This window comes from Lathyrus oleraceus, chromosome 5 (assembly GCF_024323335.1).
Source record: "Lathyrus oleraceus cultivar Zhongwan6 chromosome 5, CAAS_Psat_ZW6_1.0, whole genome shotgun sequence".
NCBI classification, from domain to species: domain Eukaryota; kingdom Viridiplantae; phylum Streptophyta; class Magnoliopsida; order Fabales; family Fabaceae; genus Lathyrus; species Lathyrus oleraceus.
Window position 1 is genome coordinate 565,283,435 of NC_066583.1, and position 7,109 is coordinate 565,290,543.

Sequence of the window (7,109 nt, forward strand, 5' to 3'; positions counted from 1 at the left end):
GTAACGGGAGATGAGAAATCATGACTAATTCCTTCAAATGCACAGAATCCAGCAAATTTGTTGTTCTCAAATTCTTTCCCATGATCACTTCTGATTCTTATAACCTGACTTTCTTTTTCTCTTTGAAGTCTTAGGTAAAGATCTTTGAATACCTCAAATACATCAGATTTTTCCCTTATAAAATTGACCCAGGTGTATTTGGAGAAGTCATCCACCAACACATAAGCATACTTTTTCCCACCAAGACTTTCCACCTGCATAGGTCCCATCAAGTCCATGTGGAGAAGTTCCAACACTCTGGAAGTGGTGTCATGTCTGAGCTTCTGATGTGACATCTTTGTCTGTTTTCCAATCTGACACTCCCCACAAAGTCTTCCTTCATCAATCTTTAAGTTTGGGATTCCTCTGACAGCTTCAACAGATATAATCCTCTTCATTCCTTTAAGATGCAAATGGCCCAATCTTTGATGCCATATCTTCACTTCTTCTTCTTTGGCTAGAGTACACATTGATGAATAACCAGTTTCTTGAGAACTCCACATATAGCAATTGTCCTTAGACCTGACTCCTTTCATGATCACTTCATTTTCTTTATTAGTAATCAGACATTCAGTTTTTGTGAAGTTTACAGTTAGACCTTGGTCACATAGTTGACTGATGCTGATTAGGTTTGCAGTCAGTCCTTTAACAAGTACGACATTGTCAAGGTTAGGGACTCCAGGGCAGTTTAGCTTTCTAATCCCCTTGATTTCACCCTTTGCTCCATAACCAAAGGTTACATAGCTGGTGGCATGAGGATGAAGATCAATTAGCAGGTTTTTGCTTCCAGTCATGTGTCTGGAGCATCCACTGTCAAAATACCAGTCTTCTTTGGCTGAAACTCTGAAGGAAGTGTGAGCTATCAGGTTAGTAACACCAGTCCTAGGAACCCATTGTTTTCTGTTGATAGGAATGTGATGTTTGGGTCTAGGCTGATGATGAGAAGGACTAGGATAGCCATACAACTTATAGCAGAATGCTTTTATGTGGCCAAATTTTCCACAATAATGACATCTCCATCTTTGGTGTTTTCCTTTATGTTGTCTTCCCTTATGATGTTGTGACACATGATGTGACATCTTTGGTTTTCTACCAGTGTGACTACACTCAGGTTTGGATTCATTGAACCCAAAGACAGACTTGTCATCTTCTATTTTTCCAATCTGGAGAATTTTGTCTAAGGTGTCAGATCCATTGTTTAGCATTCTAACATACTTTGTCATCTCATCCAGTTTAGAGTTCAAGAACATTGCTTCAGTCTTCAACTTAGAAATGATTTCCAAGTGTTTTGTCTTCTTATTCTCTAGTTGTGTTATCAATTTTTTCTGACTTTCCACTTTGTTGACACACTTCTTCACTTTTGTGACACAACTTTATGTAGGTAGTGGCTAACTCATCAAAGGTTACTTCATCATCACTTGAGTCTTCATCAGAACCCAATCTTCCAGTCAAGGCAGTCACCAGATTTGCAGACTCTCCTTCTGTTTCACTTTCATCAAACCAAGTAGCAGCAAGACTCTTCTTCTGTTTCTTGAGGTAGGTCCCACATTCAGCTCTAATGTGTCCATACCCATCACATTCATGGCACTGGACTCCTTTTCCTTCTTTGGACTTTTCATCAGATCTTGTTCTTCTTCCAGCATTATTGGACCTACTGATGTTAGATGAGATGTTCTTAACATTAGACTTAGACCTTACATCCATCTTTTTCAGAAGTTTGTCGAACTGTCTTCCCAGTAATGCTACATCATTTGCCAGATCTTCATCAGTATCTTGACCACTTTCTTCCTCTTTCTCTTCAGTGTTTGACATGAAGGCTATGCTTTTGACTTTCTTTTCAGATCCATCACACATTCCCAACTTAAATGTTTGAAGGGATCCAATTAGCTCATCCACTCTCATATTGCAAATGTCTTGAGATTCTTCTATGGCTCACTTTCATGGCAAATCTCTTAGGGAGTGACCTGGGTATTTTCCTCACTAGTTTTTCATCTGACATCTTCTCACCCAGGGCTCCTGAGGCATTATCAATTTCAAGGATATTCATATGAAAGTCATGAATATTTTCATCCTCAAATTTTCAAACTTGGTAGTGAGGAGCTGCAATCTAGACATCTTCACTCTATAAGTGTCTTCATGAGTGGTTTTGAGAATATTCCAAGTATCTTTAGCCACCTCACAGTTGTTCACCAGTCTGAAGATGTTCTTATCAACCCCATTGAATATAGCATTCAATGCTTTAGAGTTTCCAAGGGCTAGTTCATCCTCCTCCTTGGTCCATTGTTCCTCAGCCTTCTTATCAGTAGTAACTTCTCCTTCCTTATTAATAACTGGATGTTCCTAGCCTGTTAGAACATCCTTCCAAGCCTTATTATCCAAAGATTTCAGGAAGGCTACCATTTGAGGTTTCCAGTAGTCATAGTTAGATCCATCCAGAATTGGTGGTCTGTGAACAGATCCTCCGTCTCTATCCATAGTACCAGAAAGTAACGTCCCTAGATCTCACCCAGAACCAGAGCAGGATGCCTGCTCTGATACCAATTGAAATTCCGGTATCATATATGAGATGTCGAAGGTAATATCACGACACTAATATCTGAACAATATAAATAGGATAAAAGATAAAGAACAATAATACAAGTGACACAAGTAATTGTTAACCCAGTTCGGTGCAAACTCACCTACGTCTGGGGGCTACCAAGCTAGGAAGGAAATCCACTAAACATAATTAGTTCAAAGACTCTCAGTAAACACTTCAAGTTACAGTCTTTTCACCTAATCTCTACCCGTGTGACTTCTATCTAAGAACTCTTAGATATGAGACCCTACTCACTCCCCCTCAATCACAGCAGTGATGTAAAACAAGTATTACAATGAAAGAAGATACTCTTCAAGAACACATACTTGATCTTTCTTAAAAGCTTCAATCGAGTAAACACACACTCATGCTTCAAAGCTTATAGTGGACAAATTACAACTCAAAAGTCAGTCCAATTCAATCATCTATCGATGAATGAATGGCTCACAATACACACGACTACACAAGACTAAAACCCTTATTCTCTCTCAATATTTCATTCATTATTTATTGTGTGTTAAAACCAGGTATTCCATGCCCTTTTTATAGAAGTGTTTGGTTGGGCTTGGACATCACAAAACCCTAAAACTATTTTCCATTCATATCTTCTCATGACAACTGATTATATCTTGTTGGAAAATAAGTCAATCTTGTTAGTACCTTAAGATTGGCATTAATTTTGCAAAACAAATAAAGTCTATCACCTCTGTTGTTTTAATATGTTGGGTTGATGAAGTTCAACATCTGGACCAACATGTCAGGTACGATGTCACGACATCGTGACTGTGACATCACGCAGGTGTATAAAACTGATTTAGTTAATTATGGCAGGTGTTAACTAATTTAATATTCTGGGATTAGTTAAGATATTTGGTGAATATCCTAACTTATATGAAGAGATCTTGAAGACTCAATCAGAATATATTTGGTGGATATACAATTTCTAAATATGAAGATATGGTAAGATCTTTTAAGAAAATAAAAGATTGAAGACCTTGATTGAACCAGAAGATTCCTGCCAGCTCTGTAACAGCAAAGAAGAAGATTTGCTGCGATTTTTGAATGCCCAAATCCAGTTGGGTGGTTAGGTTATAAATAGAAGATTGTACCCTAGGTTTTGTAAGCCTCAAACAATGTAAAAATTAGAGGTGTGTGTGTGTGAGGTAAACCTCCCAACCTGTGGGAAGGTTACCTGGTGTTTCTCAGTGCTTGAAAGCATGAGATTATTTGTAACTCAAAGCCCGTAGGCAAGAGTGATTATGTTCTTGAACGAAGCTGTGAAGCAAGTTCAAGTTGTTTAAACATTACATGGTACTTGTAATGATAGGAATGGAAACTGGAGGTTTCTATCTAGGAGTGCCTAGGTATAGATTGCATTGGGTAGGGATTAAGTGAGGAGTTGTAAACGGGGGAGTTTAACTCTGAATTAATACTGCTAATAGTGGATCTTCTTCCTGGCTTGGTATGCCCCCAGAGTAGGTAATGTTGTACCGAACTGGGTTAACAATTACTGATGTTTTTACCTTCTGCACACTATATTTTGTTTATTATAATTCAGTCTGTTTCTAGTCTGTTTATAAAGGGGATAACAGACTTGACACATAGCCTGCAGTCTAATTACAAAACAGAATGTTATGACATTCATTATTGACTGCTGTTAATGATAGACTGATTGGTCTGTTACAGTTCACACATCTGTAATGTTGAGACAGGTGATGTTCAAAACAATGTTGAGACATCATGCTGATAACTGGGCAGGATCAATAAACATAAGGGCTATGTTTGATCTCTAATGTGTGCTTGCACTAGATGAACAAAACTGGGTGTTCCTCTTTCCATGGTGGTATATTAGAAGATGTCTTGACATCTGTGGTTGAGTACATATGAGTACTAGGGTTTAATTCTTATTATAGTCTTGCTGTATTAGGAATAATGTTGGATCAGATGTCATGACTTCGTGTAGAACATCTGAACTCTGACTATACCAGAATTTCAAATCTGGTTTTAATTACTGATTGAAGACGCGTTCAATCATTACATCAATCATACATAGATTAGCATAAAAAACGCAATCACATAATACATAACATTCATACTGAATGTTCTGTATATAGATGTCATAACATCGGGTCTGACATCTCAGTAAAATCCTGCACATTCACATTTTAAACACTCTGCAGGAACCTGTTATCTTATGTCAAGACAACACTTGTGACAACTTGTGAACACTCTAGGTTTTACCAAAATTGCTGCCAACACATAGAACCAACAAACACCCTTCCTAAACCCATCTTTGAAGCGTCACAATAAACCATAACAGATTCAATAGGATTTGGAAAAATCAAAATTGGAGCGGTTGTCAGCCTCTTCTTGAGTTCTTTAAAACTCTTTTCACACACAAAATCCCACACATACGCTTGACATTTTCGATTCAAATAGTCAAAGGCATTGCCAACTATGAAAAGTTTTCGATAAATCTGCGATAATAGCCAACCAAACTAAGGAAAGTTCTTATCTTTGTAACTGATTTTAGAGTCTCCCATTGCAACATAGCATCAACCTTTGACGGATCAACAACAATACCATCATTAGAAATCACATGACAAAGGAAGCTCACTTCCTTCAACCAAAACTCGCATTTAGACAACTTCGCATATAACATTTTCTCCTTCAGCGTCTGCAGTACAACCTTTAGATGTTCATCATTTTCTTCCTCAAATTTTTAATAAATCAAGATATCATCGATAAATACAACTACGAACTGGTCTAGATATGGAGGAAGTATTCTATTCATGTACTCCATGAATACTCCAGGTGCATTAGACAATCCAAACGACATTACCGCATACTGATAGTGACCATACCTCATTCTGAAAATGGTTTTTGGAATGTCCTTCACCCTTAGTCGAATCTGATGGTAACCTGATCTCAAATTGATCTTTCTGAACACACACGTACACATCTACTAGTTGATACATCAAGTCATCGATCCTAAGAAGCGAATACTTATTCTTTATAGTCACTTTATTCAACTGCATGTAGTCAATGTACAACCTTATACATCCATCTTTCTTTTTCACTAACAATATCGGCGCTCCCCATGGCGAAACACTCAGTCTAATTGCTTCTTCATCTCACCCAATTCTGTAACATACATTCTATAAGGGGCCATTGACAACAGACTCGTATTAGGTACCAAGTCAATAACAAATTATACCTGTCTCTGGCGACAAATCACTGATATCATTTGGGAACACTTTGGGAAATTCAAACACAATTGGAAACTTACTGACCGTGGCTTGGTTCTCCACATTCGTAGAAGCTAACATCATGAATAAATATGCAACATCCTTCAAATATTTATCAACTTGTTCTTCATACACAAACAAACCCTTATCTTCATCGAGCTCTAAAAATGATATCGTCTTATTGAAATAGTTTATATACACATGGTTGAATTTTAACCAGTTCATCCCAAGGATAACATCGAGTTTACTCAATGGTAGACATACTAAATCCATCCAGAAATTATTACCACAGATAGATAGTGGACACTTCAAGCAAACAAAAGAAGTAGAAACTGGTCCTAGAGCCGAAGTATCAAAAACCATACTCCCAACCATAGATGACAACTTTAAACCCAACCGCTTGGCATAATCAAGATAAATAAAATAATGTGTTTCACTAGTGTCAATAATAGCAGGTAGTGGGATACTATTAATGAAACACGTACCTCGAATCAATTTGTCTGCACTAGTAGTCTCTGTACCAGACAACACGAACACCTTTCCTTCTGACTGAGTCTTCTTAGGTTTCTGATAATTGGTACTAATATGGCCTTGCTCCCCTCAGTTGTAGCAAGTCATAACATTAGCCTTACAATTAGCAATGAGATGTCCTATCTTCCCACATTTGTAGCACTTCTTCTCAGCACTAGAACATTCATTTTCATGATGGCCCATGACACCGCACTTATATCATTTGATAGAAGCGGGAGTCCCTCCCCCACTTATCTTTTTCTCATCATAAGCCTTCTGCTTCCCTTTGTCCGCTGGAGTACTGTACGGTTTTCCATGATTCTTGTCCTTCCCTTTCTTCTCACTAAGGTTCTTATAATAAGGAGACCAGACCCTGCTATCCTCATCATAAACTATGCACTTATTCACTAACATCACTTATTCTCATGATAGCCAATGCCCTTCTTAATCTCAGGATGCAACTCACTTTCAAACTTGATACACTTGGATCCTTCAACTGTTGGAGTATTATAATGTGAACAGAACTTTACTAGTTCTTAAAACTTGGAGGCATACTCTACAACTGTCATGCTATCCTATTTCAGCTCGAGGAACTCTATCTCCTTTTTGTTATGCACGTCACCTAGGAATAACTTTTCCATAAACTCGGTCCTGCACACAACCCACATAATCTCAACACCAACAACTTTCAGCCTTTGGCATGCATTATCTCAATAATCCTCAACTTCCTCAGA